This window comes from Micropterus dolomieu, linkage group LG08 (assembly GCF_021292245.1).
Source record: "Micropterus dolomieu isolate WLL.071019.BEF.003 ecotype Adirondacks linkage group LG08, ASM2129224v1, whole genome shotgun sequence".
Lineage (NCBI taxonomy): Eukaryota > Metazoa > Chordata > Actinopteri > Centrarchiformes > Centrarchidae > Micropterus > Micropterus dolomieu.
Window position 1 is genome coordinate 19,560,274 of NC_060157.1, and position 23,532 is coordinate 19,583,805.

General features: G+C 39.7%; 1 long non-coding RNA gene across 1 annotated transcript; it reads left to right on the plus strand.

Moving 5' to 3' along the window:
* The first annotated feature begins 13,296 nt into the window (after window positions 1–13,296).
* LOC123975397 lies at window positions 13,297–17,835 on the plus strand. Its single transcript, XR_006826046.1, has 3 exons — window positions 13,297–13,770; window positions 16,300–17,085; window positions 17,648–17,835. It is a non-coding gene; the product is annotated as an uncharacterized LOC123975397 (long non-coding RNA).
* Window positions 17,836–23,532: the final 5,697 nt, after the last annotated feature.

A 23,532-nucleotide genomic window follows, 5' to 3' on the forward strand; every position in this document is an offset into this window, starting at 1 on the left:
TAAAAAGCCACACACGTCCTTTAAACTACTGACAACCACCGATAAGCAACTCTGTTTTAATCAGCTGTCTTTGCTTTCAACGGGACTTGCTCTGTGTAAGCACGACCGTTAATCCGTCCTTATAACTGGCGCATTTTGAGCAGGTCCGGCTCGTGTCGGGTCTCATCAGCAGCCAAGGAGATCATTAAGAATGAGCAGTCTGTGGCTGACAAGCTTCCCCATGGCTCCTTGTAGGCCTGCTGCTGTCTCCGTGCAGCACTGCTGCTGCAGTGGTTGACGTGTATTTCGGGAGAGGTAGTGCGTCCAAACCCAGAAGGCGCTGTTTACCGAGAGCGGCCGCAGCAGAGACGCGCTGCGGAGACGCACTCCTGGAGGAGAGCCGAAATGGTGGAAGTGAACATTCTAACTGGCCAAGAAAATGTAGGCTAATATTACCAGTTTTTAAAGGTTTATAATAGCATTATGGATAACAGGTAGTCTAGCCTTTATGGTTGTTTTGAATCTACATCATCATCATTGGTCTATTATGATAAACTCTGACATTGAGCGGTCGTTATGTCATTGATCAATCAAATAACCTAATGGTCACATTGAGACAAATGCTTTACTGTGTAGATTTATGCTCCCAGGAGAAAAAAAAAATCTTGGAGACCCTTTTACTTAGCATCATCATTACTGAAGGTCAAACTTTAGGTTACAGCTTCCTGTCCTTAACCTCTAACCAGGCTCTAAATCTAAATGGTGGTCATTATAATTTACCATCCCACCTTTTCCCTGTATTTCTGTGAATATAATGTATACATTTTTGGTAAGACAAGGTGAGACAAGCACCCAGGTGGCTGGGTGTTCTTGTGTGGTAAAATAAGATTTTACCAGATTTCACTTACATGTGGCTGAATGTGCTCATACCAAGCTGTCACACATTTTCATCTTCAGGGTACCATCTGACAGCTGAATATGTTAACAGTCTCTGTGTGCTCTGACGACTGCCGCTGTTCTTATTTTGTCTCCATGTGTAGGTTCCCGTTCATAAACAGGACTATCTTTGGTTGATTAATTATCCCGGTGCTTAGGTTGAGTAATACGTGTGCAAGGGCCTGACTTTGTGTTGAAAAGTGGTGGGGACAAAGGGACTCAGATTAGGGGTGTGAAGAGACATTTAGCTCGCAAAACATCACGATAGGCAATAATAGGTTCAAGAGAACTAGAGGAAAATATCCTTAAACAGTGTGCACAGATATCCTCAATGCAAAACTTAATTTCCTGCATTCCAGTGAAAGTTTCTGCACCAATTTATGGTGGAAATATTTTTTATTTATATAAAAGGAAACATAAAATTCAGGTACCACATGCCCTTTCAAAATATATAAATATAATATAATATAAGTCAGTGTAGCTCTCAGGCATTCTGTGTGTCTTTCAGATCTGTTTCTCCTGTAGATAAACTTTTCTCATGTAATATTATCCATGCTGAGGCAACACATATGTAGGCATGATTTAGTCTTCCGTTCTCTTTTGTTATGTTCATAGGGAGAGAACAGAAAACTTGGCCAAGAAACTGTGTCAAGAAGTTGTTAAAGTTAAGGATTGGTGCATGCACGTTTTGGGGTCATTTTATTATCAGTAGCTTGTTTTGGGGTTTTTTTGGCTTTAATTACTCTTTTTGGACAATGCACATTTGTTTCTTCTCTATTTTAATTGCATTGAATGTTTTCTTAATGTGCAAAAAACCTTTCTAAAGGCATTTTAATTTGTTATTTAACTGCAAACTATATTTCAGAACATTTTTTAACAAATTAAGAAAGTGATGGGGACAAAGCAGCCATTTCAAAAAGTGGTGTGGACATGTCCCATATATTCATTGTCAGACATACTGTATATTTGTTGTCAGTCTTTCTGTGATTGATACATTCCTGATTCAGTTCTGTATTTAGGCCTTGTAAACTGAAGCATGTAGAAAAAGTAGCCAACAAAATGCAAAATTAGACAGCTTGATTATTTTGGGCAGCTCAGTTACATCCCATGATAAGGGCCTTTAAAATTGAAGTGACATAAACTCATTTCTAACTTATATTATTTCTGTAGGCATTTAGTTGCTAATTAGCCCAGGTAATACATTGATTTTCACATTTACATCAGTACATTATTTTGTGGATTAGGTATGAGCAGGTGGCCACCAACCTGTCCAGCTTTCTAACTGTAATTTCTTGGCATAGTCCATGCCATTCTTGATCAATGTGCAAACTCTTTTTATGTATTTGATGGGCTCTGTTTGTGAGTGCCGACTGAGCGGGGAAAACCTTGTCATTTTTTACTCAAGTGAATCCACCCACATGCTGCTTTTTGAGATTTCTTTGGGTTTTCCTCAATTCACAGATCTGCTGCAGCGAGCCTGGTGTTGGCAAGCCTGTGAGAGCCTGTGCATTGCCAATAAGCTGCTACACCAATGTAGCCTCCTACTCAGAATGCCACCAGAAATCATTTAATAAAAGAGTATTATACCAACAACGGGCAAGATAATTTTAATATTATGTAAATTATTGCCTCATTATAAAAATTATACATAAATGGGGGCAATTCTCTTCTGAGAAATAGCAACATATCAGGATAATGCACTAAGCAATCGGCACTGTGGCATCCATGTAATTATTTTGATATCGGTCAGACCCTGAAATTGCGGTCATTTTGAATTGCATCTCTGTCATTTCGCTGATCTTATCCCAAGTTCCAAGTCATTTGACCAATAACAGAGGTATCCTTGGGAGAAAAAGCAGACCACATAGGAAACTGTGACCTTTTGTGCCTTACTGTGCTTTGAAGGTCATTTGGATTTCATCCGTTAAGCAGACATTAGGTTCAAGCTTTTTTGTGTTGGTGCAAAGCTATATCCCACCAGACAGACATGCATGGCAGAGTAGATATAATTGCAGTTGCCTTGAAAAGATATGCTTTGGCAGGTGAACCAAACAGATTTGAAGCAGACTGAAGTGCAGGCAGACATCCCACATGATTAGCTTTAATGAAATTCAGTGCCAAATAAATTCTCCAAACACAAAAAAAATAAATCCTTTGAAACAGGTTGTTAAACAAATAGAGTTCAGACAGTAAACTTCCTCACATGTTGGACTCAGGCTTGAGTTGAGAAATAAAGTGGGACAAAAATGGACTAATATGATATTAATTCTCAGAAATGTATTCCATGAATTATGTATATACACCTGCTGGAGACATCTCTTTCTCCCTAAGCCTTGAGTACAATGTCAGGAAATACAGGTATGAACCAGTGTGTCTGAGCATTGCGTGAAACCTCTGTCCGACCGGAGCATTGTAGCACTGTGACTCTTGTGAGATGGAGCTGAAAGTGATTAATGTTCTGTCCGACTCCACTTCCTGCTGTGACAGGGATAGTGTTGCCTGGCAACTGCCTGCGGCCTTTGGTTGACTGTCGTGGCTCTGTGGCAAATCTGAGGTGGCCTTGGCTTCTCTTGTATATCTCTATGTACCTGCTCAGATGGGATTTCTAGCACAGATCGATGTCTCAAACTCAACAAAAAAGGAAAGGTTAAGTGCTTATCCATGAACACAGGAACTGAAAGACAAACATCAGTTACCAAATTTACTTTGTTATTCCATAATTCATCAATATATGTTCAGATATTTAAAAATGTGACAGAAATTCTTTCACTTTCTTTCTCTGCAAAGCTGCCAGTCAAGGCAGGCAGAAATCCCTGTCTCCACCACTTATTAATCATTAAGTGGTGGCAGCATTGTTAAGTACAGCTTTTGTAACCAGCACTTTAGCAGCCAGGAAGGCATTTCTTCGACTGAGATGGCCTGATCATATTTCCCAAACGATAACATATGGAGTTACAAAGGCTCAGCATTCTGAAAGCTATTAACGTCATTCCATGTCTGGGAGGATTATCAGCACAATCTCTTCATTTTTGATGCCTGATCACACCGATGTAAATGGTGTTTACATACAGCAGGCTCTTTTGTGCTCCACCTGGCTTCTCTGCTGACATGGTAAACACACGCTCTGGTCCAAGCTGACACGACATCCACAATTGGACGCAACTACACTTCCATGCTGTCTGCACACATTAGACCCGCACCTGGGTGTACAACATGGCACAAAACACAAAAGTTTATTTTTGCCCGACCTGTGATTAATCTTCTTGTCTCACTGCATTTGTGTACATGTTTTAAACCTGCAATAACTGATATTTTTGACACTTTGAAACAAGTTACGAACACTGTGTTGACATATCATCCCCTCTTCTGGTCCCTTAGCTACTAAATACTCCACTTTATGCACCTGGTCGCTAACTGTATCTGTAGTATACAGTGGGTATTTAGGGTTTTTAGGTGAAAACGATGCTGATAGCGGTGCAAGTGAACCAAAATATTAAAGTTGTGGGCTGGACAGCTAAACAGCGAGCTGAAACAACAATGTATGAGACTTTTGTGCCAAGCACTGTTTTATTTTTGTTTGCTGGTTTTTCAGCAAATCACTTCGGAGTTCCTGGCAAATCTTGCACTAATTTAATTTAAAGTTAAATGTTTTCTCTTAATGCAAATTAAGTTTCTGGTCAGTACTGCATCGCCTGAAATCCCACAAATGCTTTGCAGACGTAAATTGCACACACCCCATAGCAAATGAATATGAGCAAATTTTGCCTTTCAAAAACACAAAAGGCCCTCTATAGAGCCAGTTTTTGGTTTGTCCCTTCTGGGCTACTGTAGAAACTCTGTGGAAGAAGACCCACTCCTTTTTTAGATGTAAAGGGCTCAATCTAAGGTAAGAAAGAGTAACTAAGATAAAAAAAATGAACAACAATTCTTATGTTCAGGTGATTATACACTTATGAAAATGTATACTTATATGCTTATATTCCATTTCTGCAAATATCCCCCTAAATCTTAGACACTGGTCTTTTAAAGTAACTAAAATGTAAAACACTGGTTTGCAAGCACACATGACGGTGAACTGTTTGCTACACATTAAAATCTGCTTCCAGATGAATTTATTACTTTATTTTGATGGGCTGAGGTGTAATTGCTGTGGAGTGGATCATGCAGGTAAACACTACCGCATTGTTAACAATATTTATTTCTAAATAAATCAGTTAAACTGTAGTGTGTCTGACGCAGGTAACTGTAGCTAAGTGAGGTTTTCAGCTCATCTGGGATCAAATTGCCCCTACTGCTGTATCACTTCCCTCTGGGTCAAAAAACCCCAAAAGAAATCTGAGACATGTGAATGCAGGAATGGTCTCGAGAGGAAAGAGCAAAAACATTTTAGCGTAATCGTTGTTTAGCCTACGTCTGGACTGCACTTGGTTTCCATGGCAACACTTTCAATTTTGTGTTGATCAGAAGTGCAGGGATGAAACAAGGTCACTCAACAATCGTATCTCGGAGAAAAAGCCCACATGGGTGGCACATGCTTAAATAAAAGCAAAGCTGTTTGTAATCTTGGCACGTCTTCCCTTCTCCCATCGCTTAGCAACAGGCGGTGCTTTGGCCATGTGCACTTTCACCAGCAAACACCACTACTCTAAATCATGGAGAAAGGGCTGCAGGTGTCAGCCTACAGTGAGGCGCTGTGAGCATTAACAATGGATGTAATCAGGAGGTAGGGCACGCATTGTTTTCACTCACTAATTAAAGCTGTCACTTATGCAGTTACAAGCTTTGCTATAATAACTGGGCATAATTACCTCTGTCAGGTGAAACTGTGAAGCCAAGGACCCATTACGGATCTATTTAAAGCTGTACCTGGGAAATATTAAGTGTGCCATAAAGACAGACAAAACAAAGGATATAATTTGGTTTTGTTGATATTGTGAATAGAGGGAGAATAAGAGAGCAATAGTGGACAACAAGGCTTTTCCCAGTCTGTATCTCTAATACCTGTTAATCCACTCCTCAGGGCAAAGATAAAGGAGTTGATGCATGCTTGCTGTTCCCAAAGGAAACAGATGATTCTCTACTAATTAACTATGTGGGAAAACAATGATAATCCTCTGTCTTTGCAATAAGAGCCGTGCCCCTGCACCCGGCCAATAAGATGAGGTCCCCTCGAGAAGGCAGGAAAAGACTCTAAATAGCCAGTGACTCACTGCCTTTAAAATGTTTGGCTTCCTGTGTCAGAAACAAGAATTCAAACATGGCTTGTGATAAGGATTACAGTATGTGCTTCTGGTTAGAAACTACAGCAGCAGGTTTAGCCTACAGGACATGCTGTACTCAGCTCTGAGCTCCACTTGCTTCTGTGTTTTCTCCTCATGTTAATTTTTTGACTCAGCGTCTCTTATAACTCCCTGCTCTGGAGCCATTTTGGAAGCGTGTCAAAGAGGTGCAACAGGCGAGGCAGCAGCAGTCCACACAGAGCCCATTACTTGGCAGAGAGGACTTACCGTCCCCTGCAAATGGCCGAGACTGTGCGCTCGTTATCTTTGCTAAGAGCCCATCAAGGCAGAGTGGACAGGTTAAAACGCTGATCTGCAAGGCTTGTTTGCTTGGTACTTTTTTTTTTTTTGTTACCCTCACTTTTCAGTTCTCAGTGCCTGTGTCTTTGGCCACTAGTGCCACATCAAGCCTGGATGAAGAGGTCTTCTCTACAGCTCTCCAGTCAAACGGCAATGATTGTGCTCCAGGGGAGACAGAAAATTGCATCTGCGTTTTAGAGTGGAATGCTGTAATGAGAGGGAAGCATGCATGGGAGTAACGGGGTGCAGTCCAGAGTATCTTTTTACACTGGGAGATGCTGCTGCCATGTTGAGATGCACAGTTTTTTTCACTTTAAAAACAAGAAGCAGAGATATTATTAATACCAGTATAGCACAGTAATACAGTTTGCATTGTAAATACACTGCCACAATCACAGAAAGGAATAAGGATGCTTTTTCCCCACTGTGCACGAATGAAATGGTGTGTAATTTTTTCTAAAACCTTAGCAAGCATGGAAACATTACATTATAATCGGGTGAGTGCTATATAACACAGGAAGGGAGTGTAATTGAGCGTCTGAGTGGCTATACCGCTGGAGTCATAACCCAGAAGAGATTAAGGGGCTTGAAAACATAAACGGGCGGCACCATCGCATGAAATACTGTCCACTAAACCATAAAGCAAGAGGCTGGATCACGAGGGCGGTGTTTGCTTGTCCTTGATGGAGCAGGGAAGGAGAGTAGTAGAAAGAGGAGACTGTTAATTGGGGGAGAGGGTGGCAGAGCAGGAAAGAGTTGGACGGAATGTCCTTTGGCTTCTAAGTTAAGTGCACCGTTGCAGCATTAGATCAGGGGTGTTTACTGTGTGCCTTAATTTATTCACTACGGGGTGTTATGTTCAGCCATAATGCTGACACGGAAAACTGGAGGTTTAGGGCCCAGATGCAGAAATTACTAGACCGAGGTATAGTTTAATTGGGTTTTATTAAAACAAATGGGCAAAACTTACAAGTGAGGTGAGGTTGGAAGTTCAGGAGACAAAACACTGGTGTGAACACGAGACACAGGTAGCAACACTGGGTGAAGCACTGGTGAACAATGAACAAGCAACCAACAACAGACACTGGTCTTTGAATAAATAAGCACACACTGAGGAGGCTCTTTGTCAGCGGAGGTGAAGACACAGTCGACTGAGGGGAATCAATTCTCCAATGGTGGAAGACGTTTGACGTCTTTTACTTAAATGAAAGTATCAATACTACACTATAAAAACGCTTAATTACAAGTCTTACGTTCATCATTTTAGAAGTACTATAAGTACTATATCATTAGATTATTATTATTACTTATGCACCAAGGTAGATTTGAATGTTATTCTAACGTTTTAGTAGGTTGAGGTAGAGAAAATGCATTAACTATATATGCTGTATATAGCTAAAATTAAATGTTAAGACCTCGTCATGTTTTATATGTAAAATCTTAATCTTCAAAGCTAGTAACTCCAGCTGCCAGATACATATTGTGCAGTAAAAAGTACAAGTACCTCAAAATTGTGCTTAAGTTTGGTACTGGAGTAAATGTACATTCCACGTTTGCAATTCTCTGTTTTTGCTCGTATGTGTCTCCGCTTGCCAGACATCTCACGTGTGTGTTTACTAACGTGTGTACCTCTTCGATTAATGGACACATCGATGCTCTCTGCTGCGTCTAAATTTAGTCATCCTTCTCAAAACACTCAGCTGCACCTTCTCGATTCCCATCATTAGTTGGTTGACTATTATCAGATACTAGGATGAGGTCATCCCCCCTGAGCATTGCTTCTTGTTCCCCCTGAACTCTGGCCTTCACAGCGCCAGCCAAAACAAAATGTGACTGCGCTGATTGCATAAGACACATGCCTCACGCATGAATGAACTGCAGTGACTCCAATATTAGTAAGAGGATTTTGTAAAGGGGTTTTAGACTTTCCCACTCTCCAATCAGCATTCATTCTTAGCTGAATCCTGACAGGATTGTTCAATCCCGTGATGCACAAGTGGGAGGTCAGCCCAAAAAGCCAACTCCAGACAGACCTGTCTAAAGCAGGAGACAGTTGTTATATAATGTCTGCTGATGCTGATGGCAGTATGTGATGATGGAATGAATGAGTCAGTTACTTTGGTGCTGGGGGATCTATCTATTATTCAGGTGCAGGTTCACCCTCAGGTGCTCTCCCATGTGCCCATCCTCTAGCCAAGACCGGACACTCACTCAGCAGCAGCAGCAGTGAAAGAGCTCACTGTGGAAGTGCAGCACTCCTCCAGTGGTGAACAGTTCAGTGTCAAGAAGCAGAAAATTATTAAATATAGACAGGGGAAAAAATCACAAAATGCAGGAGATTTTAAAGTTTAAGATGCCAAATTTGCCAGCAGGAAAAACATAGATGTTAATAATAATATTAATGATGGCTACACTGCATTAAGGACGTCCCAGTAAGACATGCCAGTGTGACAGCATGCACAGTACCAGGATCTTGAAACTGAAGCAGCTAAATGGAATTCATCATTTTATTTACTTCCAATAAAAAAGGCCTAAACAGTCGTAAGATGTCTTTTTCAAAAGACACCTAAGAAATACAAGCAAGCACACCTACCTGTATCTATAAACATATTTGAATGACTGTATTGTTTCTGCAGTTGATTCTCAGCTGAACCTTTACAAATACTGTTCATGACTTGGCAAATTCAGAAACTAGACACACTCTCCTAAACTTTACTTTCTATTCTGTTTCTGGATATGGAAGAGAGATTAGTTGTCTTGAAATAATACATTAACATTATATGATTCCATGTGATTTATACTGCAATGTTTTAATAAGCTGTACATACAATTCCCGCATCCTGTGAGATTGTGAGTTGTGCACCACTTTCTTGTTGTGGTCTTGTCATTCTAAGGGACTATGATGCTGATAATGTATTTTCATCCTTGTATTTCCACTCAAGTACTGTACTTATGTCCTGCACAATACCTATCAGCTATATGAACAATGACATATGTCACTTTTTAAGTTGATATGGTGAGGGCTTTACACATCTAGTGTGCAGTGTTACTGAGTAACCTGATCATTCACTTGGGGGTTTTTTGCCTTTATTTTGATAGAACAGCTAAAAAGATGTGGGAGAGAGATGGGGATGACATGCAGGAAAGGGGAGTCAAACCCGGGCTGCTGCGTTAAGGACTTTAGCCTTGTACTGTACATAGTGCATGTGCACTAACAGGTGAACTATCTGGTGCCCCCTCCAGCAACTCCTGAGGGAAATATGTGGCTCTTTAGCTGCTGAATGCTCCACCAATTTTACCAGATTACTTGTGTGTGTGCTGTTTGGTGCTGAGCTGGCAGTGTGCAGTGGGTTTTTAGAGCTTTTTTGTCAAAAAAACAGCTGCCTGCTGTGTCTGTAAGCGACACTGATGAGAGCGGTTGGCGTGAAACAAAACATTAGTTGTGGGCTGCAGAAACAAAACACTGAGTTTAACAAATGTTTCCGTAGAAACATATAGAATTGAACATAAAAATATAGATTGGAACAGCTTTACCACATATTTGCAATGCACTGTACTGAATATGTTTACACAGTGTGTCTCATTTGGAAAGCTGCAATGCTACTGCAACCCCGGTACCATCAGATTTGGTGCCTGACATCCGTGTCATGATAATGGCTATCCAGGGCCAGGGTCGTCCCACACACTGCAACTAAAACCAACCACATTTAAGAGAAAAGGGCCTGCACTCAGGGGATCGCAAGAGGGAGAGTGGTACAGATTTGTTTTGTGCCTGTGTCAGTCTGTAATAATCTTCTACTTTGGGAACAGCCTTGTGGCGGGCTTTAAGGGATTTAAAAGGCTCTACTTGCTGTTGCTTCTATTAATCACAGCTCTCTGCCCTCTGTAGTGTGTTGACGTTTTCTGGGAAACAGGGTTTTAATGCAGGGTCATTATTACAATTCCATCCTGTTTCTGCTGTCACTGTGAGCTCACTGACAAGTACAAATAAAACTCCTTCTCCTATACAATCGGTAAAAATAAATCCTGATTCTAAGTAGATATAGTTCCCATGAACTATATCTACTTAGAATCAGGATTTATTATTTATTTAACTGTCCTCTTTATAACCTTTTTAATGGATTTCTACATCTGAATTTATTTTTAGACCCATTAGTTTGCTTACGTTGTCAGAAATCAAAATCCTGTAGATTAAAACATTTGTCCTTTTGTCTAATCTGCCTTCTCGTAATGAACACATAAATCTACACAAGCACATTATTTATTTTACTGTCCTTGAATAATGTATTACAGTGTTTTTTATTTTGTAATCTGTCAGTAAAGGCAGAGGGAAGCAGATGTATTTACACAGGTGACACTTCTCACCTGTTCCTATATTTGAACTGCAGCCAATTATAGAATGGAGACCACTGCCAGAAACCATAGAGGAAACCAATTTACCCCTAATGCTTTTTTTTGTCTTTTAGTGATATATGATGGTTGGTTGATGGTTTTGAATTAAAGGGATAGTAAGTGATTGTAATCCAATACACTTTTTGTTAAATTCAACAGATATTTCCAAAAGTTGTTCCTGACTTTGTGAGTTAATATACAGCACTGTAAACCTGCGCATATGCTGCTGTGGAAGTAGTCAAAATGTGTTTTAGGTTGTGGATCCACTGTGTCTGAGTGCCCAACGAGCTTGAAGGCTGCTTGGCTGACTTCCAGTTTCTCACCCTATCTCAATGCTGACAGCTGGCTTGCATTATTAACCGTGCAGCATCTGTCGGATTTCCCAACATGAACACTACCCCTCCGCATCCTCCTCCTCCTCCTCCTCCTACCCATCCCCCAGCAGGACTCAGCTCTGGCTCTAATGAGGACAGAAGGCATGAGCAAGAATCTAGGAAGATGAGTCCTGAGAGTAAAGAAGCTACTCTATATATACTGCACTGGTGTTTGACTGCAGTCCTCACCTGGTACTGGTGGGTTTCATTTCACTTGCCTTATAGGAGCTTGTTGATTGAGGAAAGACAACCAGCTGCACTTTGTGTCACTGATAAAACTGCTTTGATTTGATCTAACTAAGTGAAAAGCTACAAACTGTACCAAAGACATGGCAAGTTGTTGCGTGAATGTTTCACTTTTTCCACATCTCTGGCATTTGTAATGTTCTCATAAATATGTATGTCATGACTATTTCTATCACCTAATGTTCATTTGGACAGTTAGAGTGAGTAATGCTTTTTCATCAGCTGTCAAACCAAAGAGAATAGGTTGTGTAGCAAGTGTGATAGTAACACACAGTAACTTTTTATTTTGCTAATCACTCTGTGGCTTTGAAGCAGTTTTAAAACTGACTAACATCCATGCATGAAAAGATAAGACCATATAAAATGGGTTTTTTTAATGGAATTTAGCTTTATTAAACACAGTGTTTGTGACTAATGAGTCAATAAGAGTGAAATAGTCCAACTCCAGTTGTTGCCAAGGCAGTCTCACAGATGTATGCAAGAAAGGACAGATCACCGCAATGGAAACATTTTTAATTATTGTTCTCTTTACTTTCAGGAATCAAAGATTTTAACCATAAATTTTGGTTTTAATACTTTTTGTCACAATCTTGGGAACCTCAAGCTCAACTAAATGATTCACAGACATGGAAACGGTGTTCTAGGGATGGCACTGTCAGTTGGTTCGGTCGGTCCACCACTTTGGTCCATACTAAAATATCTCAACAACTGTTCTATAGATTCAGTTCAATTAAATCAACTTTATTAATGCCACTAGGGGCAATTAGTTAAGAGCAGCATGTTTGCAAAGCCTTCATAACACAAAACACACAACATATACAACACGCAAACAGCCTGTGCACATTTGATAAAGGTCCCCACAGGGAGTTAGGTCTGATCGCCGAAGGGATAAAAGATTTGGAGTGGCGGTTCGTCTTCCACACAGGAAGTGCACGATGACACCCAGAAGGCAACAGAGAGAATTCACCTGCCAGCGCATGTCCCAGGGAGACTAAAATACTTGCTGCCTTCCGGAGTATTTGTTGGTCACAGAAGACATTAAGGTCTCTTTTTAACTGTCAGAATATGAAACCAACAGATAAAAGAAAACCTTAAAAGACTCTCAATAAAAGACTGATACAATCTACACAGGAGGACCGTGCATTACAGAAAAGGAGTTTAGTTTGTGGACAAGATAAATTCTCTGTTGGATGGATTGTCATGACATTTTATACAGACGTTCATGTTCCCCAGGATGATTCACAATCCCTTTGGTTTTCCTCTAGCACCATCATCAAAATCATCAGAATTTTCATTATTTTAGTGTCATATGCTTTTCCATTTGTTAAGCACTTTGTAAAAACTGATTCTGATAGTTGCTATGTAAACAAAAATTATTATCAGCAGTGCTTTGTTTTGTTTTTGCTAATTGGCCAATGTTAGCATGCTAATATGCTAAGCTAAGATGGCAAACATGGTTAACAGTATACCTCGTAACCATGTCAGACATTAGCATTTAGATCAACACCTGAAAAGCCCAAGTACAGAGCCGCTAGCATGGCTGTAGATGCACTGTAACTAATATTAGGCGGAGAGAGAGAGAGTTGTAGCAACACCAATTCCACCAATTAGAGATAAGATAGGAGTCATGTGATCATTTCACTATTTACTTACTTCCTTCTCCATAAGGCATGGTGGTTATCAAGTCTATAAACAGGTACATTCAGAATACTGTATATAGAGAAAACTTATTTTGTAAAAAGTACATTTTTTGACCAAGACTATATTTTGTTTAGTATCTATACTCCTGCAGATACAATTGTTTGACTTATATCAGATTGAAATGTAGTTTCTTAGGCTACATGTGATGCATTTTTACCCTGATAATTTCAAACCAGTATGCTAAAACAGCTAGCTAAAGATTGGCTCACAGGGGTGGGGTGGGTTGTAACACTTCTTTAAAAGTGTTTTAACCATCCCCTGTACAGACAACGAGGGACTTTTTTGATTTTAATATATTAAAGAGTGCCCTTTGCAGTCTGGGCCTACCAAACCTGCATTCCAGGGTTACCATTGTTCATTTGTCAGCACTGTGACCAGTACTTCCCATTCACATGTTGTTCACATGTTGGCGTGAGTATCGGCACTCGATCTTTTCCTTACTCCGTCTCCATCGGTGGAGAGGGCAGAAAGGTGTACGGGCAGCTTGTGAGAAATTCCAGTGCGCAAGAAAAAGTCCTGTTACGCCAAAGAGTAAAATATAGAAGTGCTTGTACTACGTACTGGTGAGTACCGGCCCACTTCAATCACTGACTGTGACTCTGATTAAGAATATACACACACAGACACACGCCTCTTTTTAGTTAGACCTAAGGATGTACAAAGATGTTTTTTAATTAGATTTTAGTAGTGTTTGTTAAGTATACTATTAAGTAAGTTTATTATTTAGACACATTTACATACACATACAGGCATGTGAGTCATCAGATATAATCTGTTACAGTGAGAGAGAAACATTGCACATCACATGGTATGACATCCATTTTTGCTTCTTTTGTCTAATTGTTACAACTTACCCCATTATGTGGGGAATGCATTTGACATCAACTCACAAGGTCTGTGACACTCTTGTAGAGGATTGAATTGATGCCATTTGTAGTGAACAAATGTGGGTAATTTGTCTCAATGTTTGAGAACTCTAGCTAAAAAAACAGCGACTTATAGTTGTGTTACAATCATACCCGGCCTCCCCTATATTAATACCATGTAACCCATCTTTTGATCATTGTATTCATTTTTTTCAGGATGTTGGTTTATTTTACTGTGTTTCTGGAGTAAAATATACCTTGGGTGAAATTTAGACATGACATTAAATCTATTGGCCCACTGAAAGCAGCAAACCTTGACCATAACATGGTCAGTTCACTTCAACATATATCCACTCCCCTTTTTACAACAGAGGGATCTGTTTAATCTGTTGATGCTTTACCTGCACTTTTGCCCTGCTGCTGCTGCTGGTGGTCTGATAAGCTGTAGACTTGATCCATGTAAGCTGATCCTTGATGTTTGCCTGCGGAAAGAGATGAGGTCGGAGTCCACATGCAAACATCAACTCTGTACATATTGTTTATTCATATAATAAATACTTTAATGATTTGGCAGACTGGAATGGATTTAATCTTTTTGTTGGACAACCACTGTTTTAAATAATGCTGGACTTCTGTGTTACTATTGACAATATGTAAGTATAAAATAATCTAATTAAAGTCAAGGGACAAGAATGAGCACATTTATTATGTAACTACAAATTTTCTCTGAAGAGAGAGAGAGAATAATCTTCTTATGAAAAACAAAAAGAAACAGATTTTGTCCACTCCCATAACATCAAAATGGATAAACCACAAACTGAAAGGTGGGTTAAGTGAGGATAACTGTGCTGTCATTTAGGATAGATGCTCACTGAGATGAAATTCACTTCTCTCAAAAGGCTCTGAGTGCTCATTTTTACAGTGGATATCGATGTTTCATCTAATACAGCTGAGTTCAAGCTTGATGATGTGAGTAGGAAGAGGGTCCAGAATATAAATGCAAATATGTCATCCTTATCAGCAGAGAAGAGACTTGATGTATGATGGGTAATCCACAGAGGGGAGGGAAGGAGATTGCTTTGGCCTTGGTTCTTCCTGATGACAGCCAGCCATTAATCAACTGACTGACTTGATTGGTTTCTATAAAAATTACACTGCAGTTGTGGGACATCCTGTGAGTTTTGATTTGGAATTTTATGCAAGTGTTGCTCTCACAAGAGTTTGTTACAGAAATATCAACATCCAAATACACATCGTTTGTTACTGCATGGAGGATGAACGGTAAATTATAATTATATGTTATTGTGCTTCTCAGCATGCAGACAGAGAAGAATGTCATGCACCATGTTCATGCTTTAAGTTTAAGTTTTGAAGGAACAGTTTAACATTTTGGGAAATGCACTTTCTTGCCGAGCGTTTGATGAGAAGACTGAAAGCTGATAGAGACAATTAGTGGTGTATATTGGATTATTTCTTGGAGTCACAGATCCCTGCAATAAAATAATTAAAACTACTTGATGTTTTTACACTTTTTTCCCATTCTTTATCCTAAGCTAAGCTAACTGGATGCTGGCCTTAGATTCATATTCACTGTACAGACATAAGAGTAGTATCAATCTTCTCATATAACTCTTAACAAGAAGGTTAATGAGCTTATTTCCCAAAGTGTCAAATTATTCCTTCAGTCCTGATATAGCTTTTAAGATTTGTAAACACCCTGATGAAGGCTAGCTTTAAAATAGAAACATAGTGGTTTCATTTATATTTCAGTAAATACATTTTAACTTGTTTATAGATTCAGAGCCTGAGATCTTTTTTTCTGCTTTCCAAAAATGTTTTGAAGCCTTGAATAGGTATGACACATCTCAAATTCTCTAATTTCATCATACTGCTCATGTTTCAGGATTTTGTTTATAATGTACTAAAAAAAAGTGTGGGGGATTGCTTTTTTTTTAAATAAATGTAGGTGGGTTTCAAAGGTATTTATTTGACATCTTAGCCCTGACAGGCAGAAGATTCATTGTTATTTTATTCACCCCTGTACATATAGGGGATGGACAAAATAACTAAAAAAACACTTTATGTAATGCAAAAATCACAGTAGTCCCACCTCTCTGATATAGTTTTAACAAAACAAAGGGAATATTGTGATGATGTATTGGATTGAATTGCATCGTACAGATGTTCATCTCATTTTGTCCCCCTCCTGTGTTTCTGATCCACCAGGTCCATTTGTGTGGTTCTGAGCTGTCTTACAGATGAAGGTTGTGTCTTGCCGCTCCTGTGGGCCTTTTGTGACTCAACCAAGGACATTTCACCTCACTGCACCACCAGCTGCTACAAATGCAACTGAATGTTCTTCAGAGACTGTCAGAGTCCCAAAATGTTTTAGGAGGGACAAAGGGAGTTTTTGCTTTTAGTTGTAAGCTGATTTGAGAAGGCAAATCTGTGTTTTTACATACTTTTATTCAGTGTGGACACAATCAGTCCGTTGAATGACATGAAATTACTTACAGTCAGAAAGTGAATAAAGAAGAGTAACTCCAAGGGGACTCATGATGTTCTCACGATAAAAAGTGTGACACTGAAAAGAGTCACTGATCATCTGTGGGCTTTGAGGCGGTGCGTTGTATGTTTCCAGTAAGTAATTAAGTGATAAAAAAATAACTTGAATCACAACAAATCTGAACATGCGGAAAAATACAATATGGTATAACATAAAACAGCAGCGATAAAAACAAATCACACTGTACAATCAGCATAGCTCAGACCCAAGAGACCACATTATCCTCATTTTTTTTTGTCATCACAGTCTTGGCTCCTTCCTTGAGGTTCAGTGTTATAATGCAGCCCCAGGCAGACAGCGTCAGGATTCATCAGTGACTCAGTGTGTGCAGAGGATGACAGTGCCAACCTGGAACCAGGAGCGAGTAATTGTGCTAATTGTGTCTGTGTCTGACTTCAGTGCATGACTCTGGGAAATCAAACAGCACAAACCAGTTACCGTCACTGGTTAGTATTCTCTGGCTACGTACAAGGGACAGGTTGTCCCAGGACTCCCAGCAAGCTATCCCAAACAGTACTTAGGATCGTTTTTTTTAAGTCAGATCCAAAGCAGTAGATTTCAGTCATGTAGTGTATCCATTAAATAAAATAATTAATTAATTAAATAATTGCTGTAAAATACATGTTTCTTTAAATAAAATTAGTTATTGGGTATTTAATGGGTCTGAAATGGTTGACTGAAAGTAAATGGTTGCTTCCTCAGTGCTGTAGAATAAATGTTTAAAACCAGGCAGGATAAAATACTGTATGTTATGATCTACATGCTCTAATAACTCTAAAGGAGTAAGTGGAGCATGTAGATTAACATTAACAACTATCTATTTAGAAACCGACTGTGAGAGACTCAACACACCCTAAGAAAATTTATTTTGGGTCACTGCTCTTTTCCAAAGTCCTTGCAGCTACACTTACTGGAATACAATTTATCACAATTTGTGATTAGCAGTACAGTATAGCTGAAATATGTGAGGATGCACAATGTTGACTTTGGTTTTATCTGCTCATATAGGTGCAGGTGATCTTCCAGGTGGATGTTGTTCTCTGGGGTACGGTGTGAGGATAAAACTGATCAGATACTGGCTGGCAACATGATTTATAAATGTACTGACAAATAGCCATCACAGAGGATGATGTAAAAGTCAAAATACCGGTATATTAAAAAAACAGACATGTAAAAATATGTGGCATCATTAATTTGCTTTTAAAATAATGTGCACACTTAACTTGCTGGTATGAATAAACATGAGTATGCCAGTCATGGGGGAAACAAAGCCCTGAGTGAAACAATTCAATTCTGTTTGAAATAATGCAAAAGGTTTTTTGTAGATCGAGTCATCCCTGGGGGTTTGACGTCAGCCCAAACATGGTCTCTTCTCGCTAGACCAGTGAGCTTGTGTGCCTGCTTGAGTGTGTGCGCACTGCTGGACTGCATGTCAAACTGCTGAACTGAAATGCACTGATGGATAGACAAATATATCCGTCCTGTATTGCTTTTCTACCTCTTGCTTCAGAGACATTTGCCTTAGGAATTGATGGAATATCCCTTGACCATTGATTAACTCATTTCAAGCGCTCCACACTTTTTGCCTGCATTGTGTGCACTTGAATGGGGGAAAAACTTCAGTGTGACACATAAATTTAATGGCCACGATGACGACAGAGATGTGCAACCCTATAAATAAGGAATTGTTATTAAAAGTCCTGTTGTGTGAGAATGAATCAGCTGGCTTTGGATAAGGATATTCTTTGGGATTGTCCTTACTTGTTAAATGTGAGAGCTCCCTCTGCTGATGAGATCTGGGATCACAATGGAAAACAATCTTAGATCAGCACATGTAATTAAGAAAAAATCTGCCCACCTGTGATGAATTAAATAGGGGTAAAGGAAACTAAGAATAATCACTGAATGGTTGCAAAACACACTAAACACCACTCTAATGGCTGGTAAAGCATGAGGTGTGTAAGAGAATGTGTGTATTTGTGCCCTGAGGTTGATCCACCTTTCTTATGTCGCTGTGGGTGGATAGGAGGGATGGAGGTGTGTGTGTGTGTTTGGGGGGGGATGCCCAGGCAAGGCAGGAGGCTGAAGCTGGGGTAGCCATGGAAACCATTGTATTTCCCTCTCATGTGATTGGTGCTGCTGGCATGAGCAAGTATCTGCTATTTCTACCATTATTCAACACCTCAGACAAGAGCGCAGTCACAGACAAGCACAAATACACACAAAACACTTGAAGAACACAATCCTCCATTTCAGTCTTCAAAATGCCTCAGTAGTATCTATATGTTCACATTTTGGATTATAGCATAATAGCCTATATAAAAACTCTCAGTGTGTTATTTCTTGTTTTGTGTCTCAGTCGTCTTACTACAGTGTACTACCAAAACACATTTTAGGGGGAAATGAATAGCTGATACTGTCTTTTTCCTACAGATCATATGAGCGACCACACCCTCTCAACATGAACTAATCAGGGTTTGTGGAGCTGCACTTCCACTAATGAATGAATTCCTCAGGAAATGCACTGCATGAAAGAGAGATGTCACATACGGATGTGTGGCACAGCCCATTCAAGCAAATTCTGAAGGCGGAATACACAATTTTCAGAGCTTCAACTGAGACAAGAAAACCTAAAAATAAACCCATCACTGTACACTGGCTAACAAAGGGAACAGACACAGTAACATAGAGTTGACAGATATATCAGCCACAATTAGTGAAAGTATAATTCACAGAGGAAAAACAGGATGTGAGCAACAGTGGGCCAACCTGTTTACAAGTGTTTAATCCCAAAATAAAACACTCAAGCTAATGAAATATCACCTAAAATAAAAAAAGAAAGAAAAAAGACGCTCTCTAATCATCTCATGATATCCATAGATCTACTGTGAAAACTCCCAAACAACTTCATACCTCTCTCTTGTCTTCATAGTAGAGCCAAGATCGATCCAAACATTAATTAATTAGATGTTTCTGTCTGATATGACTTTTGATGCCAAATAGGTTGTGTATTGTAAGAAGAACAGGCGTAACAAGCTGCATAGCTTCAGCCTACACCTTTCTCGTCTGTAAAAAATCTTCTGTCTTGTGTTATAGGGTTGTTGTGTTGTTTGGTTAGACATACTTGCATATTTTCTTGTCTTTTTGGCAAAATTCCTATGTAATTATAAATTATATTATATATTATAGATAAAATTTCAAGATACCCCATATGTACAAATTGATGGATTGAGGTGTTATATACTTTTTAACTGAAATGAATTGCAAACAGCTCTTAAGCTTCATTCTTTCAGTCCTGACCTGAATATTTTAAAGCTTTACTATCTGATGGTTTTGTGATTCAAGGGTTGCAACTAACAATTATTTCTATTAATAATTAACATGTCAAATATTTATCATCTATGAGCTATCCAAACACCAAGTTCTTTGAAACCAAAGTAACATTCAGCCTTGGTATAGCCACTTGCAGTCAGGAACCCAAAGATATTCTATGCAAAATAATATAAAACACAAACATCTGCTACTTTTGCTTGTTGTTATTCTTTTCTGCAGGTTGTCTAGCATTACTTTTTTTATCTTGTGTGCTGGTTGTCTGACTGGAAATGTTTTTACTCTCCAGTCTCTTGATTTCAACGAGTCTACCTGATTAAATAATAACAGAACACCAATATTTGAGAAATGTCACCCAAATGGAGTTAAGACATCAACATCTGAAATGCACAATCCACTGGATCCTACATTTCACACTCCAGTGGTAAACAAACTCACTCCTCATTAACATTAACCACTGGGATTCTTTTCCTCTCTGCGAATCAATAATCCAGCCTCGTGAGAGGGCTTTTGCCGGATTGTGCATTGAAGGAGATCTTGGGGGGCTGAGCTTAAGGAGACACAGAATTGGATAAATTCTGATTTGGATTTTCTCTCCTAATTGTGGGCTACTTCTGCACCTGTTAGTGGGACCTGATGTGACCTGCGGTGACTGAGATCAGTTGGAAGTGGGAAAAGCAGAGACCACCCCTCCATGGGGAGCCCAGAGGAAGTAAGGCACTAAGACCCAGTGGAGAGCAGGGAGGCTGGTACTGCCTTCCCAACACGCCGCCTGCCTGTCTGCTCTGCACAGCACTGCAGTTGCCCTGGGTGCATGCTGGAGCCAGTACATGTGTGTATGAAGTGTGTGAGGTAGAAAAGTGTCTGTGTGTGTGTGTGTGTGTGTTTGTGTGTGTGTTTGTGTGTGTGTGTGTGTGTGTGTGTGTCTAGTCTTTATCCATCGCAGGCTGGACGAAAAAAGAGCCCTCCACTCATTTTTTGTTTTTGTTTCTTCCATCTCCCGTCTGCTCCAGCTCTGCCTCTCTCACCTCGATCAAAGACCTAGAAGAGAGCTGAGAGAAGCAGGGTGTGTGTGTGTGTGTGTGTGCGTGTGTGTGTGTGTGTCTGTGTTTGAAGGGATGGAGAAGGGATGGAGAGGGGATGGAGAGGGGATGGGGGGGGCAGTCAGCTTGGTTGGGTGGGAGGTGATAACAAGATGAAAGGGTCCAGGTGAGGAGGAGACACAGGAGCGACCCTCTCCTCTCTCCCCCATCTCTTCTGTGTGTGTGTGTGTGTGTGTGCGTGTGTGTTTGTGTGACGTGGTGTGTCAGTGTGTGTTTGCTGTGTGTGTTGGAGAGAGAGCAAAACACTCTGCTCTCCTTCAGTAGACCGTGAACCTGCGCTGGAGGAAGCAGCCCTCTCCAGACTGAGGTATGTCACCAACTTATCATCAACACACATCTCCACACATACCTGCACTGTTAGCAGAGTGTCAGGGGAGATGTGTGTGTTTTTGGGGTGGAAGTTAGGATGCTAACTTCCCTTGAAGGTGGGACAAGGGTAAAATCTCTAGAGCCTGTACTTTCTTTCATCATGTCACACATCACATTATCTTTGTGTATCCATGTAAAAGGATATGATTTTTGGAAAGAGAAACCTTCTTTCATGTATGTTCATTTAAACCCCTGACTTGTATATTGCTGCTGAGGAGTGTTTTGAAACATACAATTCAACAATGGGCTAGTTTTCTACTCGCAGTAAATACCATGTCATGTGCATATTATAAGGTCATATGGTTCCCAGTCGGCAGACGGAGAGATTCTGCTGCAACCTTAGACTCTAGCTTTTTTTGAGAATTAGTTTGGAGCTTCTGAGGCAGAGCTTGATGATAAATACTACTAAATACTATGCTCATTGATTTGATTACATTAAACGGGAGACTGTGCTGCATGTAAGCCACTAGATCCATATTTTTCCCTTTATTTGCTTACTTGCTTGTTTGTGCAGTTTTGACTTGATAAACTTGACTTTAAAACAGCTTACAGGCAAGTTTTTTCCAATTTGGATGCTTTTAATTTGATTTTTTTGCAAAGTAAAAAGGTCTTTGAGGGACTGGAACATTTCACTTCAGGGAGTTGTGGTCCTTTGGAGGAAGAATTTAAATTATGGTGACACCACAGAGCAATGAAACAATCAATGATGATTAGGCTAAGAATCTCCTGAGGGCTGCTCCACAGATGTTGCTAGATTTTAGCTGAGCTATTGTTTATTGGTTAATTTATTAGGCTGAAGGTGACTGTAACACCTTGACCTATTCAACAAAGGCCACCTACTTATGCCTGCATCTTTCAGATGATTGTTGAGCTTGATGTGCGTAGGTGGGCAGGAAAAGAAGAGGCGCCTTGCAGGGATGAAGCCTGCAGCATATGTAAATGTACCAGAGGGTCAGTGTTCGTTTCATGACAGTAAACACAGCACATGGCCTCTTTACTACTCCACTGGCCACGCAAACACTTACTGTATACTTAACTGCTGAAGGTGCACCATTCACATGAATTTTAGATAATAATTTACTATAGCTAAGTTTTGTTCAGAAGAGCGCTGTTAAGAATCAACAACTGAACAGTCATTCAGTCTTTCAAAATGTTTTTTCGTGTATATTAGAAACCCATTGGAAGCCTAACATTTTATATTTTTCATGTCATGATTTTACTAATGTGAAGAGTGTTTATCGATCTTTTCCTTCCCATTACTTCAGACAGCACGGAGCTCTGTAATGCTGAGTTTTGCAGTTTATTTATTTGCTCATCCAGTTTATTTCTTGACTCTGTTAAGGGGGACATATGGTCCACGCTGCACTTTTAGCTTCCCCTTAGGGCACTGGCTGCCCTGAAAACACACATCTAAGAATGCAGATGTCAAGTATGTAGCATATTACAGCCCTGGCTGCAAGAGAGTACAGACTACATCAAGTCTGATGGCTTTGCAGCTGTTGCACAAGAGTAATACATCTCACCATGCAAACTTCCGATAAGGATCAAAGCAACAGAAATAATGCCATGTTTTACAAATGACTACATTTAAAGCCAATTTCTGCATTTTGATATAAGTGACAAATATCAGATTGTTTGCAGGGTCCCCGGTTTTGTCTGCTTTGATTTGTCTTTAGATGAGTGGATAAAACAAGAGTTTATAGTTTTATTATATTAGTTTTATTATAGTGTTTTTGCTTGATGGATTTTCTCTCCATCATTTGCAGAATGTATTTATAGACTGAGCAAAATGATTTAGGGGAAGTTGTCTTATTTTCAGACTACAACCAGCTACCCTACATATTTCATCAATGTCTTTTTGCCCTTGTAAATGTAGTTTACTGACCCACATATATTATATACCTTTCAAACTAGTATTAGAATAATAGTATTATTAGGCAGTGGTCATCATGAGCATGCTGTGAAATCAAAATCTTTACTTTCAAACACTGCCCACTATTAAACAGGACTATCTCTTTGTTTCAGATATTTCTAACTGAAGCTGATATAGGAGAGAGAAGGACACATTCTCCAAATTTACAAGGAATTAAG